Source organism: Protopterus annectens, chromosome 10.part0, assembly GCF_019279795.1.
Source record: "Protopterus annectens isolate FY-2018-M chromosome 10.part0, PAN1.0, whole genome shotgun sequence".
In the NCBI taxonomy this organism is placed as follows: domain Eukaryota; kingdom Metazoa; phylum Chordata; order Ceratodontiformes; family Protopteridae; genus Protopterus; species Protopterus annectens.
Genome location: NC_056744.1, coordinates 562,784,838 through 562,810,239, shown reverse-complemented (window position 1 = coordinate 562,810,239; position 25,402 = coordinate 562,784,838).

The following is a 25,402-nucleotide window of genomic DNA, read 5'->3' as shown; positions in this document are numbered from 1 at the left end:
CTCTTCAAGTTTTAAAGAGTCAGGTCCACCTCTTGGGTTAATATGCACTTGATCAATAACAATAAACTTGAAAATGTGCCCAGGAAAAGAGTTGACATGTTTCGCTAGGGCATTTTCAAGTTTATGTTTCCTAATGGCATAAAGATGTTCGTATATGCGTTCACGGAGCTTTCTTTCAGTTTTGCCCACGTAAAACGCTGGGCAAAACTGGCACGCAGCCAGATAAACAACCATCTTAGAGTTACAGTTGTTTCTCAATTTCAAGTGGTAAAACAAATCATTTACTAAGAATCTATTAGATTCCATGATGAAACCACAATAATTACAGGCTTGGCATTTGTACATGCCTGGAATTCTAACAGAATTAGGTCTACTTCCTTCACAGAAATTCTTAAGGTTCCTACCTTTTCTGTATATCACTACTGGTTGCTCCCCAACCCTGGTGAAAGTATTCAAGTCACCTTTAAATATGTCCCAGTTTTTCCTAAGGATTTTAAAACAAGAGTCACTGTTTATATTATAAGTAGTGACGAAAGAAGTGTTAAATCTATCTGGTCTTAGATGATGTTCTGACTGCTGCTCGACATTAGAATTGGGGAACCTGCTAACAGGAGTAGAGTCATTTATTCCATTGTTCAACAAAGGGACATAAACTAAAGTGTGCCGTTTATGTGTTACCTCTTGGATTAATTCATTAATAAGTTGTGAAGGGTACCCCCTAGATTGAAACATTTCCTTGATAAATAGACATTCATGGTTGAAAACTGCATCCAGTGTAATAATACGTGCTGCTCGTACTAACTGTCCTTTAATAATGGCACGTTTCTGATGATATGGGTGGCAGCTCGTATAGTGAAGCATGGAATTACAGTATGTTTTCTTCCTATGAATTGATGAAACAAATCTCCTCAACAAAGTGTCCTTAGTCAGAGTGATGTCTAAATAGTCAATATTAGAGACATCAAAGTTGAATGTAAATTCCAGGAACAGTGTAGTTGAGTTGAGATATTCCACCAATAATTCACTAACTGAAAAGTTGCCATCCACTAGGATGAAAATGTCATCCAAAAAACGAGTGTAAAATATGATGTTATCTTTGAACTCGTTATTATTTAATACAAACTGGTGTTCCCAGTAGGCCATCACCATGTTGGCCACACTGGCCCCACATGGTGAGCCCATAGCGATGCCTACTTTTTGGAGGTAAAAGTCACCTTCAAACACAAAAAAATTGTTATTAAGAATTAAATCCAATAACTCCTCTACAATTAAGATGTCATCAGTGGGACAATTAAGTAGTCTCAACATTTCTCCTACCCATTCTAAAGCTGTCACATGGGGAATACATGTATACAAATCCTTTACATCTATAGTTAAGAAATTGTAATTAGGTTTGTATTCTAATGCGTTGATATTACTGAGAAATGTCCATGAGTCTTTACAAATTTGTTTTAAATTAACTAAATATTTTTGCAAAATAAGGTCAACCACTTTCGCACAAGAATAAGTAGGGGACCCCCTACTGTCCACCAACGGCCGCATAGGCGGATTCTCAATACATTTGTGGATTTTGGGGATCCCAAAAAGACAAGGAAACCTCGGGAAACTAGTGACCATAAAGTTATACATATCACGAGTGATTCTGTCCTCAATGTATAAATCTTCGATCACGTTCTTTATATTGTTGTATGCTTTGTTGATCTCGGACCGGGAACTAGCTTCATAAGACACAGTGTTTAATAAAGTCTCCATCCTATTAACATAATCAAGTTGGTCAAAAACCACTACACCTCCTCCTTTGTCAGGTTTACATATTCTTAAGTTGTTTAATTTAATAAAGTTCAGACTGTCCCTTTCCTTCTGCACGTCACTAAATTTATGCGTTTTTGGTACTACAAAAGGGGCAGACTTCGCTAAATTCCGAATGTCTAGTTCACAAAACTGTTCGAACACCTTAATCAAAGGGTTAAGCGGTGGGTTGAATGTACTAGGAATATAAAACTGACTGGTTTCACCTTGGGGAACGTCACCAAACATAACCCTAAAATTGAGCTTCCTGGTGTATAACTTTAAATCGATAATAGTTTTAACTAGGTCTAGTTTCCTGGGTGGGACATATGTATTGCCTTTAGAAAGTAAATCAACCACCTCAGAGGTAATGTTCACATTTGAAAAGTTATATACGGTGAAATCACCCTTGTCGTTCATTAGTAACACTGGTCCCTTCCTAGCCAAGTCCCCTTCCACAACAGTTGTAATATCTACAGCTGGAACTGAACAGTCCAAAAGAACGTGAAACAAATCCTCATTTAAAACAACTGAGTCACAGGGATCATCAGTATCAAGCAAGTCCATAGCATTAAACACTGTGTCCCTATTAGACAATGATGGAAGTGACACCAAATTACAGTTCAGTTGTTCTTCTGTTTCCTCTTTTGGTTCTGATGAACTGGTTGATGCTGCTTCTGCCTTCCCCCTAAAAAATTAGGGTTATTTGATCTCAAGTTATAGTGGCCAGGTAGGTTACCCGACTGGTTAGAAACAGCATTACTGTAACTTGGTTCGCTTACACCATCCTGGTGTGACACATTGTCGGGAAGCTGTTCCCTTTCATTGATATTGTACTCTAAAACTTGGTTGTTACTGTTCTCAGGTCGAGCACGACCAACGCTGTTAACTTTAAACCCAGTCTGAGAGATAGAAGGTGTTGGATAGGCTATACCGTCATGGTAGGCCTTTAAATCCCTATCCAGCTTTTTCACCTTATTTTGTTTCAATTTGTTTAAATACGTGTCGATGCTGGTGAAAATGCGGTTATACTCATACTGGTACCGAGCAAACTCGTTATTAAACCTGATTTTCTTATCAAGTTCGCCAACCAATTCAGTCAAAGCCTCTACTGCCATCACATAGTGTTTACTCATAAGTTCTAGTAGTTCGAACCCTTGACGGTCAAACAAGGCAATAATTTCTAAATGAAATTGAGAGTTGGGTTCAAGCCCTGTTGGGTACTGCCAACGCCGCAACCCTTTTGGTACAATTTTGTTTCTTAAGCACTCTTTAAAGTAGGAAACCTCTAGCTGAGTTTTCCTCAATTTAACAAGCAATTTATCAAACTCTTTCAAGTCGGTTGTAATGCTAGGAACTACAGAGGCGACACCTCCTTCGGTATTAGTAAAGTTAGTGGTGGCGCCAAAAAATGATGAATCAGATAACCACAAATTCAGGTTAAAGTCAGTGTTATTACCTGTTGGTAAAAGACTCCGCCGTCCAGGCTCGCCACAACGGACTCCTGTGTTTAGACTAGCACCTGTAGATTGATCGTCAGAATCGGGTAGTCTGCCATTATTTCCATTACCGGGAATGCCATTAGTATTGTCGAAACCAGGTAAGACAGGACCCGATGGTGGAACTGTTACCGCAGGGCTTTGGTAATGCGCTGTACTACATCTCTGACCGCACGGCAAACTTACTTCATTATCCTGAATGGTACTGCCACCACTACCGGTAGTATGAGAAGGTGGATCGAAGTTAGTCCCTCTCACAGCATTTGTAATAACCGGAAGTGAGACTGAGTGCTTACTGGAGTCGAGTCTGCGTTCAAGCTCATCCATACGAGAAAGTAGGCTATCCAAACGCCCCAAAACGGACTCAAAATTGGCGTTGTTACTGCTTTGAAGAGTAGAAGGTGGTGGTTGTGGGCAATCAACATAGTCCTTTAAAATAGCTGGTATCTGGTCAAATTGTGTACCAATATCTCCCCGCTCCGCTCCAGAAGACATAGCGAACTGTTAAACCACAAAAAATATAACAAACTCAAAAAACCACAAAAAACTGGAACAGTTGAAAGAAGGCACACTCTAGACCACAAATAAAAGTAAAGCGCTTTTCGTTTATGTCAAATCATAAACTTCTTCAGACAGTACATTGCAATTCAATTCACGCTTAAATACATAATAAAAAGAAGTCAACCAATCAACAAATGGAAAGACATTAATTAGATTAGTGACAAAAACATACAATCACCACCCCCTTGTTAAAAAATCCATTATAAACATACAGATATACGTCATCTTACGCTTTACCAAACAGTATTCAATCCTAAACAGAACAATTAAGTTTAGATTCTAAAACATATGTATGAAAATACATTTATAGTAATTCATAATCATCCTAAACTTGCTAGTTCACCTAAGAAATTTAACGCTTTAAACTTCTGAGTCTCAATATACTGCTTAACACACAGCCATCATTTATACCAGGCTGGTGGTAAGCATTAAGCCTAATTTGCCAAGAAAGTTCCAACTCTTCAAGTTTTAAAGAGTCAGGTCCACCTCTTGGGTTAATATGCACTTGATCAATAACAATAAACTTGAAAGTGTGCCCAGGAAAAGAGTTGACATGTTTCGCTAGGGCATTTTCAAGTTTATGTTTCCTAATGGCATAAAGATGTTCGTATATGCGTTCACGGAGCTTTCTTTCAGTTTTGCCCACGTAAAACGCTGGGCAAAACTGGCACGCAGACAGATAACACATAAACGGCACACTTTAGTTTATGTCCCTTTGTTGAACAATGGAATAAATGACTCTACTCCTGTTAGCAGGTTCCCCAATTCTAATGTCGAGCAGCAGTCAGAACATCATCTAAGACCAGATAGATTTAACACTTCTTTCGTCACTACTTATAATATAAACAGTGACTCTTGTTTTAAAATCCTTGGGAAAAACTGGGACATATTTAAAGGTGACTTGAATACTTTCACCAGGGTTGGGGAGCAACCAGTAGTGATATACAGAAAAGGTAGGAACCTTAAGAATTTCTGTGAAGGAAGTAGACCTAATTCTGTTAGAATTCCAGGCATGTACAAATGCCAAGCCTGTAATTATTGTGGTTTCATCATGGAATCTAATAGATTCTTAGTAAATGATTTGTTTTACCACTTGAAATTGAGAAACAACTGTAACTCTAAGATGGTTGTTTATCTGGCTGCGTGCCAGTTTTGCCCAGCGTTTTACGTGGGCAAAACTGAAAGAAAGCTCCGTGAACGCATATACGAACATCTTTATGCCATTAGGAAACATAAACTTGAAAATGCCCTAGCGAAACATGTCAACTCTTTTCCTGGGCACACTTTCAAGTTTATTGTTATTGATCAAGTGCATATTAACCCAAGAGGTGGACCTGACTCTTTAAAACTTGAAGAGTTGGAACTTTCTTGGCAAATTAGGCTTAATGCTTACCACCAGCCTGGTATAAATGATGGCTGTGTGTTAAGCAGTATATTGAGACTCAGAAGTTTAAAGCGTTAAATTTCTTAGGTGAACTAGCAAGTTTAGGATGATTATGAATTACTATAAATGTATTTTCATACATATGTTTTAGAATCTAAACTTAATTGTTCTGTTTAGGATTGAATACTGTTTGTTAAACGTAAGATGACGTATATCTGTATGTTTATAATGGATTTTTTAACAAGGGGGTGGTGATTGTATGTTTTTGTCACTAATCTAATTAATGTCTTTCCATTTGTTGATTGGTTGACTTCTTTTTTATTATGTATTTAAACGTGAATTGAATTGCAATGTACTGTCTGAAGAAGTTTATGATTTGACATAAACGAAAAGCGCTTTACTTTTATTTGTGGTCTAGAGTGTGCCTTCTTTCAACTGTTCCAGTTTTTTGTGGTTTTTTGAGTTTGTTATATTTTTTGTGGTTTAACAGTTCGTTATGTCTTCTGGAGCGGAGCGGGGAGATATTGGTACACAATTTGACCAGATACCAGCTATTTTAAAGGACTATGTTGATTGCCCACAACCACCACCTTCTACTCTTCAAAGCAGTAACAACGCCAATTTTGAGTCCGTTTTGGGGCGTTTGGATAGCCTACTTTCTCGTATGGATGAGCTTGAACGCAGACTCGACTCCAGTAAGCACTCAGTTTCACTTCCGGTTATTACAAATGCTGTGAGAGGGACTAACTTCGATCCACCTTCTCATACTACCGGTAGTGGTGGCAGTACCATTCAGGATAATGAAGTAAGTTTGCCGTGCGGTCAGAGATGTAGTACAGCACATTACCAAAGCCCTGCGGTAACAGTTCCACCATCGGGTCCTGTCTTACCTGGTTTCGACAATACTAATGGCATTCCCGGTAATGGAAATAACAGCAGACTACCCGATTCTGACGATCAATCTACAGGTGCTAGTCTAAACACAGGAGTCCGTTGTGGCGAGCCTGGACGGCGGAGTCTTTTACCAACAGGTAATAACACTGACTTTAACCTGAATTTGTGGTTATCTGATTCATCATTTTTTGGCGCCACCACTAACTTTACTAATACCGAAGGAGGTGTCGCCTCTGTAGTTCCTAGCATTACAACCGACTTGAAAGAGTTTGATAAATTGCTTGTTAAATTGAGGAAAACTCAGCTAGAGGTTTCCTACTTTAAAGAGTGCTTAAGAAACAAAATTGTACCAAAAGGGTTGCGCTGGCAGTACCCAACAGGGCTTGAACCCAACTCTCAATTTCATTTAGAAATTATTGCCTTGTTTGACCGTCAAGGGTTCGAACTACTAGAACTTATGAGTAAACACTATGTGATGGCAGTAGAGGCTTTGACTGAATTGGTTGGCGAACTTGATAAGAAAATCAGGTTTAATAACGAGTTTGCTCGGTACCAGTATGAGTATAACCGCATTTTCACCAGCATCGACACGTATTTAAACAAATTGAAACAAAATAAGGTGAAAAAGCTGGATAGGGATTTAAAGGCCTACCATGACAGTATAGCCTATCCAACACCTTCTATCTCTCAGACTGGGTTTAAAGTTAACAGCTATCGTGCTTGACCTGAGAACAGTAACAACCAAGTTTTAGAGTACAATATCAATGAAAGGGAACAGCTTCCCGACAATGTGTCACACCAGGATGGTGTAAGCGAACCAAGTTACAGTAATGCTGTTTCTAACCAGTCGGGTAACCTACCCGGCCACTATAACTTGAGATCAAATAACCCTAATTTTTTAGGGGGAAGGCAGAAGCAGCATCAACCAGTTCATCAGAACCAAAAGAGGAAACAGAAGAACAACTGAACTGTAATTTGGTGTCACTTCCATCATTGTCTAATAGGGACACAGTGTTTAATGCTATGGACTTGCTTGATACTGATGATCCCTGTGACTCAGTTGTTTTAAATGAGGATTTGTTTCACGTTCTTTTGGACTGTTCAGTTCCAGCTGTAGATATTACAACTGTTGTGGAAGGGGACTTGGCTAGGAAGGGACCAGTGTTACTAATGAACGACAAGGGTGATTTCACCGTATATAACTTTTCAAATGTGAACATTACCTCTGAGGTGGTTGATTTACTTTCTAAAGGCAATACATATGTCCCACCCAGGAAACTAGACCTAGTTAAAACTATTATCGATTTAAAGTTATACACCAGGAAGCTCAATTTTAGGGTTATGTTTGGTGATGTTCCCCAAGGTGAAACCAGTCAGTTTTATATTCCTAGTACATTCAACCCACCGCTTAACCCTTTGATTAAGGTGTTCGAACAGTTTTGTGAACTAGACATTCGGAATTTAGTGAAGTCTGCCCCTTTTGTAGTACCAAAAACGCATAAATTTAGTGACGTGCAGAAGGAAAGGGACAGTCTGAACTTTATTAAATTAAACAACTTAAGAATATGTAAACCTGACAAAGGAGGAGGTGTAGTGGTTTTTGACCAACTTGATTATGTTAATAGGATGGAGACTTTATTAAACACTGTGTCTTATGAAGCTAGTTCCCGGTCCGAGATCAACAAAGCATACAACAATATAAAGAACGTGATCAAGATTTATATATTGAGGACAGAATCACTCGTGACATGTACAACTTTATGGTTACTAGTTTCCCGAGGTTTCCTTGTCTTTTTGGGATCCCCAAAATCCACAAATGTATTGAGAATCCGCTATGCGTCAAGCAGGACAGTAGGGGTCCCCTACTTATTCTTGTGAAAGTGGTTGACCTTATTTTGCAAAAATATTTAGTTAATTTAAAACAAATTTGTAAAGACTCATGGACATTTCTCAGTAATATCAACGCATTAGAATACAAACCTAATTACAATTTCTTAACTATAGATGTAAAGGATTTGTATACATGTATTCCCCATGTGACAGCTTTAGAATGGGTAGGAGAAATGTTGAGACTACTTAATTGTCCCACTGATGACATCTTAATTGTAGAGGAGTTATTGGATTTAATTCTTAATAACAATTTTTTTGTGTTTGAAGGTGACTTTTACCTCCAAAAAGTAGGCATCGCTATGGGCTCACCATGTGGGGCCAGTGTGGCCAACATGGTGATGGCCTACTGGGAACACCAGTTTGTATTAAATAATAACGAGTTCAAAGATAACATCATATTTTACACTCGTTTTTTGGATGACATTTTCATCCTAGTGGATGGCAACTTTTCAGTTAGTGAATTATTGGTGGAATATCTCAACTCAACTACACTGTTCCTGGAATTTACATTCAACTTTGATGTCTCTAATATTGACTATTTAGACATCACTCTGACTAAGGACACTTTGTTGAGGAGATTTGTTTCATCAATTCATAGGAAGAAAACATACTGTAATTCCATGCTTCACTATACGAGCTGCCACCCATATCATCAGAAACGTGCCATTATTAAAGGACAGTTAGTACAAGCAGCACGTATTATTACACTGGATGCAGTTTTCAACCATGAATGTCTATTTATCAAGGAAATGTTTCAATCTAGGGGGTACCCTTCACAACTTATTAATGAATTAATCCAAGAGGTAACACATAAACGGCACACTTTAGTTTATGTCCCTTTGTTGAACAATGGAATAAATGACTCTACTCCTGTTAGCAGGTTCCCCAATTCTAATGTCGAGCAGCAGTCAGAACATCATCTAAGACCAGATAGATTTAACACTTCTTTCGTCACTACTTATAATATAAACAGTGACTCTTGTTTTAAAATCCTTAGGAAAAACTGGGACATATTTAAAGGTGACTTGAATACTTTCACCAGGGTTGGGGAGCAACCAGTAGTGATATACAGAAAAGGTAGGAACCTTAAGAATTTCTGTGAAGGAAGTAGACCTAATTCTGTTAGAATTCCAGGCATGTACAAATGCCAAGCCTGTAATTATTGTGGTTTCATCATGGAATCTAATAGATTCTTAGTAAATGATTTGTTTTACCACTTGAAATTGAGAAACAACTGTAACTCTAAGATGGTTGTTTATCTAGCTATGTGTCAGTTTTGCCCAGCGCTTTACGTGGGCAAAACTGAAAGAAAGCTCGTGAACGCATACCAACATCTTTATGCTATTAAGAAACATAAACTTGAGAATGCCCTAGCGAAACATGTCAACTCTTTTCCTGGGCACACTTTCAAGTTTATTGTCATTGATCAAGTGCATGTTAACCCAAGAGGTGGACCTGACTCTTTAAAACTTGAAGAGTTGGAACTTTCTTGACAAATTAGGCTTAATGCTTACCACCAGCCTGGTATAAATGATGGCTGTGTGTTAAGCAGTATATTGAGACTCAGAAGTTTAAAGCGTTAAATTACTTAGGTGAACTAGCAAGTTTAGGATGATTATGAATTACTATAAATGTATTTTCATACATATGTTTTAGAATCTAAACTTAATTGTTCTGTTTAGGATTGAATACTGTTTGTTAAACGTAAGATGACGATATCTGTATGTTTATAATGGATTTTTTAACAAGGGGGTGGTGATTGTATGTTTTTGTCACTAATCTAATTAATGTCTTTCCATTTGTTGATTGGTTGACTTCTTTTTTATTATGTATTTAAACGTGAATTGAATTGCAATGTACTGTCTGAAGAAGTTTATGATTTGACATAAACGAAAAGCGCTTTACTTTTATTTGTGGTCTAGAGTGTGCCTTCTTTCAACTGTTCCAGTTTTTTGTGGTTTTTTGAGTTTGTTATATTTTTTGTGGTAAAATAACGTAGCATAACATATGTTTTTAGAACAGGATATGCTCAACATTGTAAGTTCATTTTATTTTATGACTAATTTTGAAGATCGTTATTTTGTAAGAAGTCCTTAGTAGGTAGAAGAAGTACAATTGATGGAACTACTTATCAGCTGTTATTTACATACGATAAATGTTTTTTCATTTATTAAAGTCTGGTTTCTTAAAGCTATAGTGTAGCCTTGCAAAAGGCCACAAATTCCCAGTAACCCTACCCTGAGCATACTGAGCCGGTCTGCCTCCCCATTATGATGTCATACCACAGAGTAGACTATACTTTATACATCTGGATATTACAATGGAATCAGTGTTATAGATGGTTAATGCTACGGCAATGAGAGATAATAGACTACATACACATTCTATGGTAATTAACTCATTCCTTATTTATGGCGTACTCCAGTTCTGACCAGTTCTGCTGTGCAGGTTCTGATGTTCCAGAAATTCTCCTATCCTCACAAGGCCAGCTGAATATCAGCAGTAATGCCCACCTTATACGTTAACAAGGTTACTACAGGCATATAGAATTTTTCCATGTAATGTGTACATTAGCGCTACCAACATACACAGGAAGCACCTCCCTACATTAGAAAGGCCCATTGACTTCTGTGATACATGCCAATGAAATTATACAGACTTCCTAGAAATTACTGGAAAGAGATGGCGTGGATAATGCTAGTTTGCAAGTGTAGATGTTATCATAAAATTATCCCGTAGAATGGAACCATTATCTCAGCAGAGTGGATCTTTTCTCAGTAAACCGCTGGTAATGCCAACTGAAGAACAGAAATAGTGAATGACAGCAGCAGTACCATTTGCTTTCAGAATGCAAAGGAAATTATAGTTCTATCTTGGCCTGTTCCAAGTCATGCTAAGAAAGAAACAGATCTGTGCATGGCTTCTGTAATGGCACAGCAGATAGCTGAAGCACTGCCTGTTGTGTTTCACCCATGCAAGTGATAAAGTCTGTAATACTATGCTCCTCTGTATATTATTGCGACAGTTGCAAGGCAAGGCCAGACTCTAGCATCTGTGGGCCTTTCCGGTATCTGCTGATTAGTTGTTTCAAGCATATAGAGAACTGTAAAATCTGTAGACTCATAGATTTAGACACCTTCACTAGCTCAGGACCTGCCCAATAAGCCAAGGGAAGGACAAACATGGGATAGATGACTGTAGAACACCAGGATTCCAAAATGTACCCATAGGGAATAAATAAGTATGCACTATCTGAATGCATAATCTTTATTAGCACTTGGAGCCCCCCACCATGAGCATTTAGCTGATATGATAAAGACAAGAACAAAACATTATGCAGGGTTTTATTATCAATCATTTTCAGCTAGCATCCACAATTCACAAAGAGTGGGGGAATAAGAAAACTTATCTAGGATCTGTATAGTGAGAAATGGAGAGGTCATCCATCCACTCAGCAGAAGACTTATGACACCTTTCAATGGTGCCTATTACCTTATGCTTCCAATTCGTACCACCATGAAGTGTAATTGTCTGGGAGATGCCTATCAGATACTGATTATTCCTTGAGTTTTGCACCAGTTTTGTGAAATCAAGTAAGATGTGGAACAAAGGTAGGTTAATGAAATCTTTAACACATGAAGAAAGTATTGTATGTTTAAGCTGCCTATATTGCTAATGATCTTGGTTTAGTAACCCAAATGTGTACTACAAACAGATAAAATAGTTTAGGTCAATTGTTTCTGAGCCCAAAAGTTGCAGCATATTGGTCAAAAGTCCAAGCCAAAAAAAACTGAGAACCAACGAAGATTGCATAAAGAAAACTGTAAGAAGCACCAAACCAGTAGCACTGCCAAAGGTCTCCATTATTCACAATAAAAATTGTGAGCTTTCATGAGAGTATAACAAACACTTCTCAGAATGTTAAAATGGTGCACACATTGAGTTTAAATAACCCTCCCTTAAAAGTCACGTGACTCAGACCACACCTGAACTAAAAATGAATCCTATTAACATTGCCCCCATTGCAAAAAACAGGAATGCAATTACAATGCAATACATAACCAAAACTAAAACATTTATAAATGCACATGTGTGTTTATAAAAATGTAGAAATGAAATCTAAAAAATACTCAAACATAATATGACATAAGCCAAAGCACACTAGCTATAGAAATAGAGTCATTTATACCTGGGGGTGAAGTGGCGTTCAATTTTAATTGCCAATGCAATTCTTTACATTCTATCAAATCACGCCACGGACCCCCCAATAAACTTTTGTGAATGGTGTCAATGCTGAAAAATAAAAACTCATGGTCAGAGTTCATATCTAAATGACAATATAAAGCATTAGTACTTCTCTTGTGTTTAATATCGTATATATGCTCGTAAATTATTTCCTTAAAACTACGAATAGTCTTTCCAACATAAAAACTAGGGTAGTCTTTGTACAAAACTAAATATACTATACCCACTAACTTACATGTACAATGGAAATTGGTTTTAACTCTGATTTTGTTCACAACCACTTCTTTCCTTTCCAAAATAAAAGAACACTGAGTACAAGTGCCACACTTGAAAGTACCTCATCTCTTGTCACTCACAGTGACAAGGTGTGTCATTACTTTCTAACATATTTTTAATACATCTAACATTTCTAGTAACAAATTTAGGCCTATGACCTAGAATATTGGAAGTCCCCTCAAAGGCTTTAAAAATAACTCAATTGTGTTTAATAATGTCTTGAATGCTGGAATATTCATGGGTACATGTAGTAATAAATAAGCAAGTATATTGATCCTTTTGCTCTTTTTTGAGCGACTGTTTCATATCTATCTGAAGTCAAGATAGGTGTAATATTTCACTGTCTCCTTTTTTTAAGAACCTTATCATAAATAGCCTTAATTAAATCAAGGGGATACCTTCTGACCATAAACATTTCTTTTAAATTGTCACATTCCTTATAAAACTGGGCATCATTAGAAATCATGCGTGCTAGTCTAATGTACTGTCCCTTGATGATCCCTCTCTTTTGATGGGCTGGATGGCAGTAAACTATTTGAGTAGGTTGCTTGTCTAAAGATGGAACTTTGTATACATTGATTGTTGTCATCCTTATAAACCAAAACATCCAAATAGCTAATCCTTTCTTTACTGTAGTGATGGATAAACTTTAAGAAGGAAGTCGTATAATGTAAATAATCCAAAACTTTGTTGGTATCTGTTTCGTTAAAATCCCAGGCAATAAAAATATCATCCAAAAACCTGACATAAAAATGTCAGGGTGGCACATTGTCATTGTGAAATATAAAACATTTTTCCCATTGTAATAAGACAATGTTTGCAAACACCAGTGTGCAACTAGCACCCATCGCAACTCCCTTCTTTTGTTGAAAAAACTGAAGTGATGTTAGATGTATTAAAAATACGTTAGAAAGTAATGACACACCTTGTCACTGTGAGTGACAAGAGATGGGGTACTTTCAAGTGCGGCACTTGTACTCAGTGTTCTTTTATTTTGGAAAGGAAAGAAGTGGTTGTGAACAAAATCAGAGTTAAAACCAATTTCCAGTGTACATGTAAGTCAGTTGGTATAGTATATTTAGCTTTGTACAAAGACTGCCCTAGTTTTTATGTTGGAAAGACTTTTCATAGTTTTAAGGAAATAATTTACGAGCATTTATATGATATTAAACATAGAAAAGTACTAATGCTTTATATTGTCATTTAGAGATGAACCCTGATTATGAGTTTTTATTTTTTGGCATTGACACCATTCACATTCTGAGGAAGTGTTTGTTATACTCTCATGAAAGTGCTCAATTTTTATTGTGAATAAAGGAGACCTTTGGCAATGCTACTGGTTTGGTGCTTATTGCAGTTTTCTTTGTGCAATACCAGTCAAGTGCTTAATATCCCTGGATAACCAATCCGTAAAGGGATGCATAAATCCTCCTCCTTTCTAAGAACTAATCATGTCTCCCTAAAGTAATGTAAAGATCCACCTGATTTTTGTAAATGTATGCTTACGTACTGGATTATTAAACAAGAAATATAATTTAAAACAAAGCAAAATGTGTGTGTGTGTGTGTGTGTGTGTGTGTGTGTGTGTGTGTGTGTGTGTGTGTGTGTGTGTGTGTGTGTGTGTGTGTGGTGTATGTGTGCATTTTCAACAAGAAGCTAAACAACTTACTAACCATTATTTACAAAAGTGCCAGTTTTGAAACAAGTCAGCCATGTAAGATGACTCAGACTGTTTTCAGTACAATTCACCAATATCTGTACCAATCACATTCAGCCACTTGAGTGTGTACCCCTCAAACGGCTATTTGTGATAAAAGGGAAGGGAATAAAGAAAGCTAGACAGTAATATATTCCAAATTACTTTATAAAAATACCCACCACTCTTGGAAAAACAGACTTATGACTGTTAAACTTGATCAAGACAGCAGGGTCCATCACTCCTATCCATGGGCAGCCCTCATATTCAACAGTTATAGCTCATTGTTGACAGTATACTTCAGATGTTTGACTGCGGTAACAATAAATACATAGTAATTATGGACAGGATAATGTATCTCAGTTTTGTTTCACATAAACACACAGTAGCCCTAGATTTCCAATTTATTTCCATCACATTCACATTAGCCCAACTAAACTAGACTGTTTAAACTCAGGAAATGACAAGAGCATTAGTTACTTTCATCTGCAGGCAGACCCCACACTCATGCAGCTGTTTTAGTCACTTTGCTGTGTACATGTAATTATCATAAACAATAGTAAAGCTCAATCTCTAAGTGGCAGAATAAGGGAGAATTCAAAAAATAATGAGTAGCAAAAGCCCAAAATCAAGGTGTAGATTTGAAATATTGCTCTTATAAACACACATTAGCAATTCAATTCCAACTTATTTTACGTGAATACAAGCAAGACTGTTTGACCTGAGTAAAAAATTCCCATAAAAAAAGTTAATAGAACTACAGGTTTTCCATCAACATACATTTTCTGAAGAATAACAAGTATAAAACTCTAATATCTGGCATTATTATTGACTGACTGTAATACTCAGTAATCTACCAAAACATTTCAAAAAATATAAGCCAAAAATGTTATAAGGCAAGACAAAATATGAGGCAAAATCAGGAACATTCTGCAAAATCAGTGACATTTGAGAGGTATGGAGGAACTTTCCTCATAGTGAGCTACCAGCATCTTGCAGCTCAGTATCGTCCTATTCCAACTTGTGTGTATACCCACCTCTTAATCGTACTACTAAATAAATAGATGGAGTATCCAATCTTTAATGAGCAAGCCTGCATACATTTCAATGCCACTTTGTCAGTTATCACCTCTCAGATGTCTGATTTGAAAACATTAAAATCACTCTTTTATTGTGATTAAAATAATCAGTCCAATTCACAACTGTCACTTTTAAGTGCTGACAGACAATACCTTCAGAAATGGAAGTAAATGTGCGAAGAACTGGCAAAAATATAAAAAAATAAATAAATAATTCATAGCTATGGTCAAGATTAATACTTTTAGAAACAAACTGAAAGCTAACCTCCACTACTACAGCCAAATGATACTATCCTACAAAACAAGAAGATTTTTTTTTTGTTTCTATAAATAAAGTCCACAGCCAAATCTACTATCATGTGCAGTATGCACCTGTGGCGCTCACATTCTATATCACAGCACTGTTGTCTGGTACTGTATGTGCACACATATAGTCAGTCACCCAAGTATAAAGAAATACACTTAGCATTTAATTACTTCACTTCTTTTGTGAATTACAAAACCCTTTTTAATGTCAGTGACTGTTTCATTCAGCATACAAGTGAACTAAATTTAGTTAGCAGTGCTGAACACAAAAATTTAAAAAAATGCATATTTAATTGCATACAGATAGCCTTGCCAATGTGATCATTATAGTTTAGCGTAAAATGTGGGCTCTTTGAGGTTAACTTGTAAATAGTTAATGAAGGGTGAAAGCCTGCATGTTCAAACTCCAGTATGCCATAACCCAACCACCTTTGGCAAATTATATATCGACTAGCTGTTTATTAATTTGAATTGTTTGCCATACCAGAAAAACAGAGAAAGTACAGTACTTATTCAGGGGAAGTATCTAGGGAGCTGTATGTGCTAAACGATTTAAAAGAATGTGTCAAACATTATACTTAATGCTGCAGTACTGCCAGTAATGGATAGACTTAATGTATGCCAACTGTGGACACACATAAATTGTTTTAAGTTGTTAGTGTTCATAGTACATGGAAGATGAATGAATAAAGGAAGGGGGGGTTAATATGGAAAGAGTAAAATATCTGGCTGTGGCATTTACTGGGTACAGTAAGAGCATACAATGGTCTTGCAAACACGTTGTATATCTGACAGCATTCCAAATGACTGTAGTTGTTATACTAAGGTAGGAAGCTCCTTAACTTGGTCTTTCAAAAAAAAAAATATATAGTTATTAAGAAAAAGAAAACATTTAAGTGTGCAAACAAATTCTGTCTGGTTTGAACAAATAGCTCATCATTAATTTTGAAGGCTGAAGCCAGAGGTTCCGTGGTTTAAAATACTACACTGGGGAAATCTGTCACCCCATCATAATGTAAAGAAGTACAAAGTTATCAGTTTTACTAAGCGTCTTTACAAGTGGAGTGATGTATAGAGCCCTTTTTGAAGTGAAGCTTTGAATCAGAAAGCCTAAACATGCCAGTGAGAACAGAATAAATGCCTTCTTGAAATCAGTGAAGATATGGACTACAGGAGAGTCGATAAAGTGGGCAAACTGGTAAAATTAGTTTCATGCTCTACTCTGGTTATTACTGAGTTTCAGAAGACAAATCCAGCCGTGACTGCATACAGCATTCAAGTTAGAAAGGACTGCCTTCTCCTTGCTCAAACCTTTGTTAACAGCTCATCTTCTGAATTAATTAATGATTTGAGCCTGTGGTTGTTGACAATGTGAATGTCCTTACTAGGCAATGATAAAATTAGTATCAATGACTGTGTGCCTCTGATCAATGTGATAGGCCAACACAGCTTCACTGAATAGATTTATTAAGGCCTGCACATGCTGTAAGTAAAGCAGTGTGCAGGATTAATCTAATAGCCCATCTGGGCTTGGAGCTTTTTTAGAATGGTTATAATGCAAGGCCTTTGCAATCTTATCTTTGAAAACAGGTTGCTGTAATGTATGATATACTCCTGTGGTAGAACAGAAAGATTTAATTTTTTTCTAGGAAATATTACTGGTGCTTCTTAGAGGAATCAGATGAAGAAATGACAAGTTCTGATTATCTCACTACTGAGAACAGAAAATGTTCTATTAATGCTCTGTGAATAATATTCAGCCTGCCCCTGCTTCTTGATGGATGCAATAAGTTGGTCCCATATTCTCTGTTTCAAAAGGTGTGCTGTGAGTTTTTTGTACTTAAAAATGAGTTTGATTTCTAAATTTAGGTGCTATGCATTTTCACTGCAATGAAAGTAGCTCTGATTTAAATCCAACAATAATTTGATTGAATTTTCTGAAAATAAATTGTATTGGCAGTTTTGTTTACAGCTCCAATATGAGATTTTTCTCTTTTAATTTCAAGAGGGATACTATCACTTTTGTTTCAAAACAAATGGGTAGAAAGGTCACAAAGACAAACCATTCAGTAAAAACTGCAAGAAGAAACAAGCAAAGCTATAATTTCCACTGTGTGACACCTGAAGCCTCCTGTAAAGGAGGCTCTTGGGATATATGCAAATGACCCTTTAGGACATCGTGTTTCAGCTGCACAGCTAGTGGTGTTTGGCTTTATTGGCCTGAATGTGTCCAGAAAGACTTAAAAAGTAAAATGTCATGGGCATTCATAAGCCATGTAGCTGAAACACTTGATGTCTTTAAAGGGTCGTTTGCATGTGTCCCTTGGACCTCCATTACAGGAAGTTTAAGGTATCACAAAGTGGAAACTCTGGCTTGTCTGGGGGTTTCTCTCAGTTTTTACGTAACCATTCTTGTTTCAGGAAAGATAAGAACTAACTTCTGTATACTGAAGCTCAAAATCATTGTTGTTGTGTCGTTCGGCTTTTCCCAGGTAGGGGTCGCCACAGCAGAACTCCAGTCTGCTAATGATTGGCAGTAGATTTTTACATGCCGAGTTGCCAGCTCTGACGCACAACCTTCAACAAAGGTGTGCCCATTCACACATGTCTCCACACAGAAGATGCTCTAGCTGAGAATCGAACAGGACAACATTGTACTGTGAGGCGACAACACTACCGCAGCACCACCACTGTGAGTATTTTATTATCATGAAAAACAAAGCAAAGCATCAGCTCCCCATATGCTGGTAGATATTGTGTTTTGACTCTGTAAACATAACACAGCCATAATGACAGCTACAAGATCATACAATGAGCAGGGATGGAATTGGTTGCATTTACTACTTTTAGGAGAACTAAAAATAATTCAATTGACTAAGGCATTCAATGGAGGGGGAGATAGAGGTGAACCCCAGTTCTCCTAGATGCATGTCCAAACAGATATACATTATTCTGACCGTTAATGTAATAGTGGATCATTTTTTTATGTCTTAAATGCTTATCATGGTTAGGCTGGATCTAACTACTGTTAAGTTCACCACCCTATTACAATAACCAGCAAAGATCACAGCTACCTCTGTGGTCTTAATGTGGTCTGATATACCAAAGGCATTCAAAATGAAAGAAGGCAAGCCAGGATTTGTTCCATGAATGTTACCTAGGTGAACTTTGCAACACAGAATATTTAATTCTGGAAACAGCCATCTTCCCTGTTTTTCTTTATATGTAGATTGTGCTGACCTACCAGCCTTAATCCTCTTTTACCAGGATCAGCACCTCCTTTTAGAGGAATCCACTAGACTGAAAAAGTCAATACCTTTCCTATTCACAAAGATACTCCTTTGATACCAAAAGACAAAGGCACATGTCTGGAGCATTTCTTCCAGGGTCCTCCACTGAAAAGTAGCTTTGTTCCAAGTCTGACTTTCCCGGTAAACAAATGTTAAATAAAAAATAAATAAATATCATAAGGCCAGATTGAAGTATTTACATTGTTTTAGATAATGCAGTCTTTGCTGCCTTTTAATAGTGTAGAGTAAGTCATATACCTTGTGTAAAACCCACTTCATAACACACACACACACACACACACACACACACACACACACACACACACACACTCTTGCACATCCACACACCAGAGTTAATAAGGTGACTCTAACTACTAACAAACTGCCAAACAAAGGCTATAACTATTATATGAAAAACGTAAACTACAACAGATTATAGCAGAACCCTCATGCAACCAATTCTATCCCAGACTGCCCATGCTCTGGAATAGAGTTCCCATACATGTCAAGCAGATGACCTCACTGGCCCTCTTCAAGAGAAATCTTGATCTGCGGATAGGAAATAGAAAATTCACCCCGGGGATAACTCCAGTGTCTCTACTCGACAGAGGCACTGGGAACTAAGGATGGGTGGCACAATGCCAGGTTAATCCTATGGGCTAGGCTTGTAAAGGCTCTAGGGCCATTAGCCTAGTACACACCTATGCACCTATGAAATGTGGCTAAGAAATAACAGTCTTAGGAATGAGTTACAATGAATGTGTACACTGTCATCTACTGTACAAGTGACTTGACAAGTACAGGGGAAAAACATCATTGGCTAATACAGGCCAAAGTTTACTGTGAGTGATCTGCGGTTATCTGGGAGAGATGATCATCTAATGATGAGTACCAGTACTGAAATAGATCACATTTAGTGTCTTTGGATACTTTAGACTGAATTTTGTGTGTGTGTGTGTGTGTGTGTGTGTGTGTGTGTGTGTGTGTGTGTGTGTGTGTGTGTGTGTGTGTGTGTGTGTGTGTGTGTGTGTGTGTATGTGTGTTTACAGCAACTATATTGTAAATAATATTGGATTTAGACATCTGCTGAGAGCTAGTCTGGCCTTTGGAATGTCCAGGACCACAGTAGCTGTTGATGTGGCTTCTTGAGTACTCACTTGTGTTTCATTTTAATTATCTCCATTCAAGGCCTGAAATGAGTGAGTTACTGGCAGTTACAAAATTTTTCAGGGTAAGGGCTTTCTCATCTGGAAAAGTCATTGATGGTTTCTGGAGTCAGGTTTCACTGGAAGGAGATTGCTACATCTGCTGCAGCAAAAAATTGGCTGATGCATTTCATTTCTTCATAGGAGTAGCTGGATACTTAAAGGATGCACTGGTCTTATTCCAAGCATAACGTTTTCTAATCTCTGCAAAGGTCCATCTCTTCACAACAGTGCCATGAAATCTTGGTATAAGCAAACCTTCCAGTCTTCCAAGATAAACTCTTTTCCCTTCTTGATCTTTGCAAATAGTTTAAGTTTATTGTTGTAGTTTATAAACTTCAAAAATAATATTTCATAGAGGCATGCTGTGTCCTGGCTGCAGTCTTAAAGAATGGTGTGATCTCACAATGACTTTGGGATTGATAGTTGAATTGTATTGCATGTATATTTCGAGGAAAAAAACAGCATCACCACCATCCAGTCTTTCTTTACAGCTCAGCAAATGAAGATTGTTCCTCATTTTCCTGTTTTCAAGCTCTTTGAATTTGTACTGAAGTGTCTGATAAGCAGTTCTATTTTCAGAGACCCTAGTGTCTCAGAACCATACAGTTTGGTTGAATAAGTGTCATAAACTGAATCAATGAACATAGTTTTATCTGCTTAGACTTCTCCGTTGGTCTGGTTTACATGAATGTTTTCACTCCAGAGTGTCAATGACAACTTTATTAAGAAGATGGGTAACATTGTCTTGCTTCTCAGCCATACCAGCAGACTGTGAAATGGCCAGTGATGGATGTCCCCCCAATGACCTGGCCATTTCTGTCTCTGGATAATTTGCCATGTGGTACCTTATCTATTTATAAATGGTTATTATGCATGCATACATACATACAAAGATTTCAAATATTTCAAGCACAGGCATTAGCCCTTCTAGCCTGTAAATATAATAAAACACTTGTTCCCATAATAAGTTTCCAAGCTGTTCTTAAAGAATCTAAACTAGTTCATAGGTTCATAGGTAGGTACTAGGCTATTGGCCCTAGGGCCTATATAAGCCTAGCCAAAGGTACCCTGGCTTTCGCCACCCAAGAAAATTATTTTCCTGTACCACTGTCGAGCAGAGCCACAGAAGTGATCCCCGGGGTGAATTTCCTATCTCCCATCCAATCATCAAAATTTTTATTGAAGAGTGCTAATGAGGAGCTTTGTTTGATATAGATAGGTAGTTTGTTCCAGACTATGGGAAGTCTCTGGGATAGGAATCTATCCCTCCAGCATGTTCTGTTTATTGTGGTGATGAGGTTTAGGTCCCTAGAGCGTGTAGCTCGTAGGGATTGGGATTTCTTTAAGTGGAGCATGTCTAAGAGCTCTGGGTTTGACATAGCTTTGTGTGTTAGGCAGAGATCGCCTCTGAGTAGGCGATATGCAACGGAGTAAAGCTGCAGTTTTTTGAGATGATCTGCATAGGGCATCTCTTTGAGGCCGGTAATCCTCTTTGTGAGGTATTTCTGTGGCCTTTCCAGTTGTTGTAGATGTCTTATGAGGTACATACCAAAAGGGGCATTGTACTCTATAATGGGTCTAATGAGTGACGAGTAGAGGGGAACAATGACCTCTTTTATCCTGGATGAGAAACCTTTTGTGATGAGGTGTGCCACGTAGAAGGATTTCCTGACTACTGTGGCGATGTGATTATCAAAGGAGAGACTACTGTCCACCTGTGTCCCAAGGTCTTTTATCACACTTTTGGTGTTAAGTAGACTACCACCTATGTGGTAGTTCATGGGTACTGAGTTTTTACCAAAAGGGATGACAATGCACTTTTTGGCATTGAGCTTGAGGCCATGGCTTTGACACCAGGCATCTGTCTCAATAAGGCCCTTTTGTAGGATGTCCACATCTTTTGGAGTTTTGATTATGGCTCCTAGTTTGCAGTTGTCTGCGAACTTCGTTAGCCAAATACCTTCTGTGTTGGCCTGTACTTCAGAGAAGTAGATACCAAACAGGAGAGGACCCAGGACTTAACCCTGTGGTACTCCACTTGTCACTGGTCTGAAGTTGGATTTGGAGTCTGCTACTTTCACAGTGTGGGTTCTGTCAGTGAGCCAGTTTGCAACCCATCTTGTGACATAGGGATTTATACCTAGTTTAGTGAGTTTATGTATAATTCCAGAGTGGGGGATGGTGTCGAAAGCCTTTGCGAGATCTAGATAGGCTGTGTGAACCACCTTACCCTTATCTACGACTTTGGTGACTGCTTCAAAGAAGTCTATCAGGTTTAGGAGACATGATCTGCCTTTTACAAACCTGAACTGGGTGGGGTCCTGAGTTTGGAGATTACCAATGTCATTGTTTATAAGTTCCATGATGATACGTTCAATAGCCTTGCAGACCAGGCTCTTTAGGCTAATGGGGCGGTAGTTTCCAGGGTCTGTGGTGGCTCCCCCTTTGTGGAGTGGGATAACTGTTGCTGTGCACCATTCAGTGGGCACATAGCCTGAGGTGAGGCTATGATTGAACATGGTACTTAGGTGGGGTGCCAGTTCATTCTGTAGTTCATGTAGAACACAGCCTGGGATGTCATCAGGTCCCATGGATGCTGTGTTCTTGGCTTTGGATAGTGTGTTTTTTACCTGTGCAGCCGTGATTACAGGAACTTTGTATTCTTCCGGTATAGAGATGGGCCCTTTAGGGGATGACAAGGGGGTAAAGTTAGTACTGAACCTATCTGCCAGGATGTTGGCAATATCAGTTGGTTCTGTATATTTAGTGCCATTATGCTGTAACTCAGAGCAGATCTGAGTGTTGCCATTGAGATTCTTGACATAGCTATAGAATGCTTTGTGGTTGTCTTTAGAGTCAGTGACGATTTTGTTTTCATAACTAGCTTTGGAGGATTTTATGAGGGATCTCAACTTTTTACTGAGGCTGACCAGGGAGTTTCTCCAATCACGGGATTTTACTCTTTTTTGCAACAGTTTCTTTCTTCTGTTGTAGAGTTTGTTTAAGGCAGGGGACCACCAGATTGGCTTCCTTTTTTTGGAGGATAGCATCTTGGTTCTGTTAGGGATTGCACGATCCATGCACTCGTGTAAGTGCTTATAAAGTGCATTTGTGTAGGATTCAGCAGTCATACCTCTATTGTCCGTCAGCATGGGTGTTGTGAAGTTTACCACTTCTGTCTTAAGAAGCGTGAAGTTGGCTTTGGAGAAATTTTATACTTTGGTTTCCCTAATGGGGGATGGGGGAGGGATGTGGATAACTAGGGTGATTAGCTTGTGGTCGGATCTGACCAACGAGGAATTGACCTCTGGTGTGGAGCACTGGTTGCCCATGTTGGTAATAACCAGGTCTAGGATATTTATGTCCCTGGTGGGGGTGTGGATAAGTTGATCCATGGCATTGGAATTTATGAATTCCAGAAAACGTTGAGCACAAGAGTTGGTACATGAGTAGTTTTTCCAGTTAATGGTAGGGTAGTTGAAATCGCCCATTATTAGGGTGTTAGGTTGTACCCTAATATTTTCCGGTGTATTAAGTAATGAGGAGTGGGTATCCTGGGCCATGGTGGGTGATCTGTAGCAAGCTATAATTTGGATTGCGGTCTTGCCCAGAGTTAGTTGCACTTGAATAATCTCGGATGCATTATGCTGAGCAACTAGCCTGGAGGTGTAGATATCCTTAATGAATATGGACACACCTCCACCTTTAGTATTTCGGTCCTGGTTAGGTGGCCGAAAGGTGTGGTATGAATTATAGCCTGGTAATGCAGGGGTACTCTCTGGAGCCTTGAACCAAGTCTCTGTCACTGCACAGATGTCGATGTTCTCCATTTTAAGGAGTGCCTCGAGAGAGTGCATTTTGAGATTTAGACTTCTAGCATTGAGTAGCAATACCCTCAGATTCATCTTGCCTGTACCTGTTAGGGTGGTGAATTTGTCATTTGAACCTTGCCTAAAAAAGGCACTATAGGGGTGGCTAGAGCCTTAGCCAGTATCTGGAATCCCAGGGGCGACAGGTGCAGGCCATCTCTGGCAAAGCATCGTGGCTTGTCGATCATGTCATCCCAGGCAGACATATACTGGATCCCCTAGTACTTGCTTTAGTGTAATTTGGTAGTCTGTTCCATGCATCAGCTGCTCTCTCACAGAACCAATTAGTACACTTCTCATTCCTATAGAATCTTCTACATAGGTTGTCTGATGATTCTCTAGTACTTTTTGAGGGTCTATATTAAATCAGTGAATGCTTAAAATAGTGAACGCTGATTTATCGATCCTTTAAAAGCAAAAGCTAACAATCTTGAACACATGGAACAGCGATTTTTTTCCCAGGTAAAAAAAATCCCTGTTCCACATAAAAAAAAAAATAAAATAAAATAGTTCAAAACACAAAATAAAGTGGAGGGCTGTGCTCCCCACAACCCCCTACTTAAATATAGCAACTCTGAGATTGCACCACAGTGGAGGAAATGGCAAAGTCCCGAAAAAGGCCCAGCGATTTTTCCCTGGGGAAAAAAATCATTGTTCCGTGTCTTCGGGATTATCAGCTTTCGCTTTTAAAGGGTCAAAAAATCAGTGTTCGCTGTTTTAATATAGACCCCTTTTTGATAACCCCAAATATTCCCAGAGATAGCTGTCTCTAAATCCCCTATATACCTGAATAAAATCTCCTCTTAGATATCTATAAGATACACTGTACAAGTTCATATATTTTAGTCTTTTATAATAACTTAAATTTTCACATCTATGGATGCCCTTGGTATATTTCCACTGCACTCTTTCCGGTTTACTCATATTTGCTTTCTTATAACATTTCCATATTGTTATTCCATACTCAGGTTTGGGTCTAATGTAACTAACAAACAATGACTTCATCACTGCTGATTTCCTAGACTTTATAAATATTTTTTATGCAACCTATAGTTCTATAACTATCATTAACCAGCTGGATCTACCCATATACCCAGGTCCTTAAATGAATTTACAGTTTCAATCACTGTGTGCTGTATTAAATATTCACCTTTCAGTTTATGTCTCCCAAATCTCATACGCTTAGTTTTTGATGTATTTATCAGCATATTATTCTCCTGTTCCCAAATGATTAATTTAGTCAAGTTCTTTTGCATGCATGCCTTATCTCTAACACATGTAATCAGTTTATCCAATTTCAGGTTGTCTGCATATAGACTGTAGAACACCTCAGATGGAAAAGTTAGGTCTGAAAGATACAATCTAAACAAGTAAGGGCCTAGAATAGAGCCCTGTGGGACACCCTGACTGTAACCAA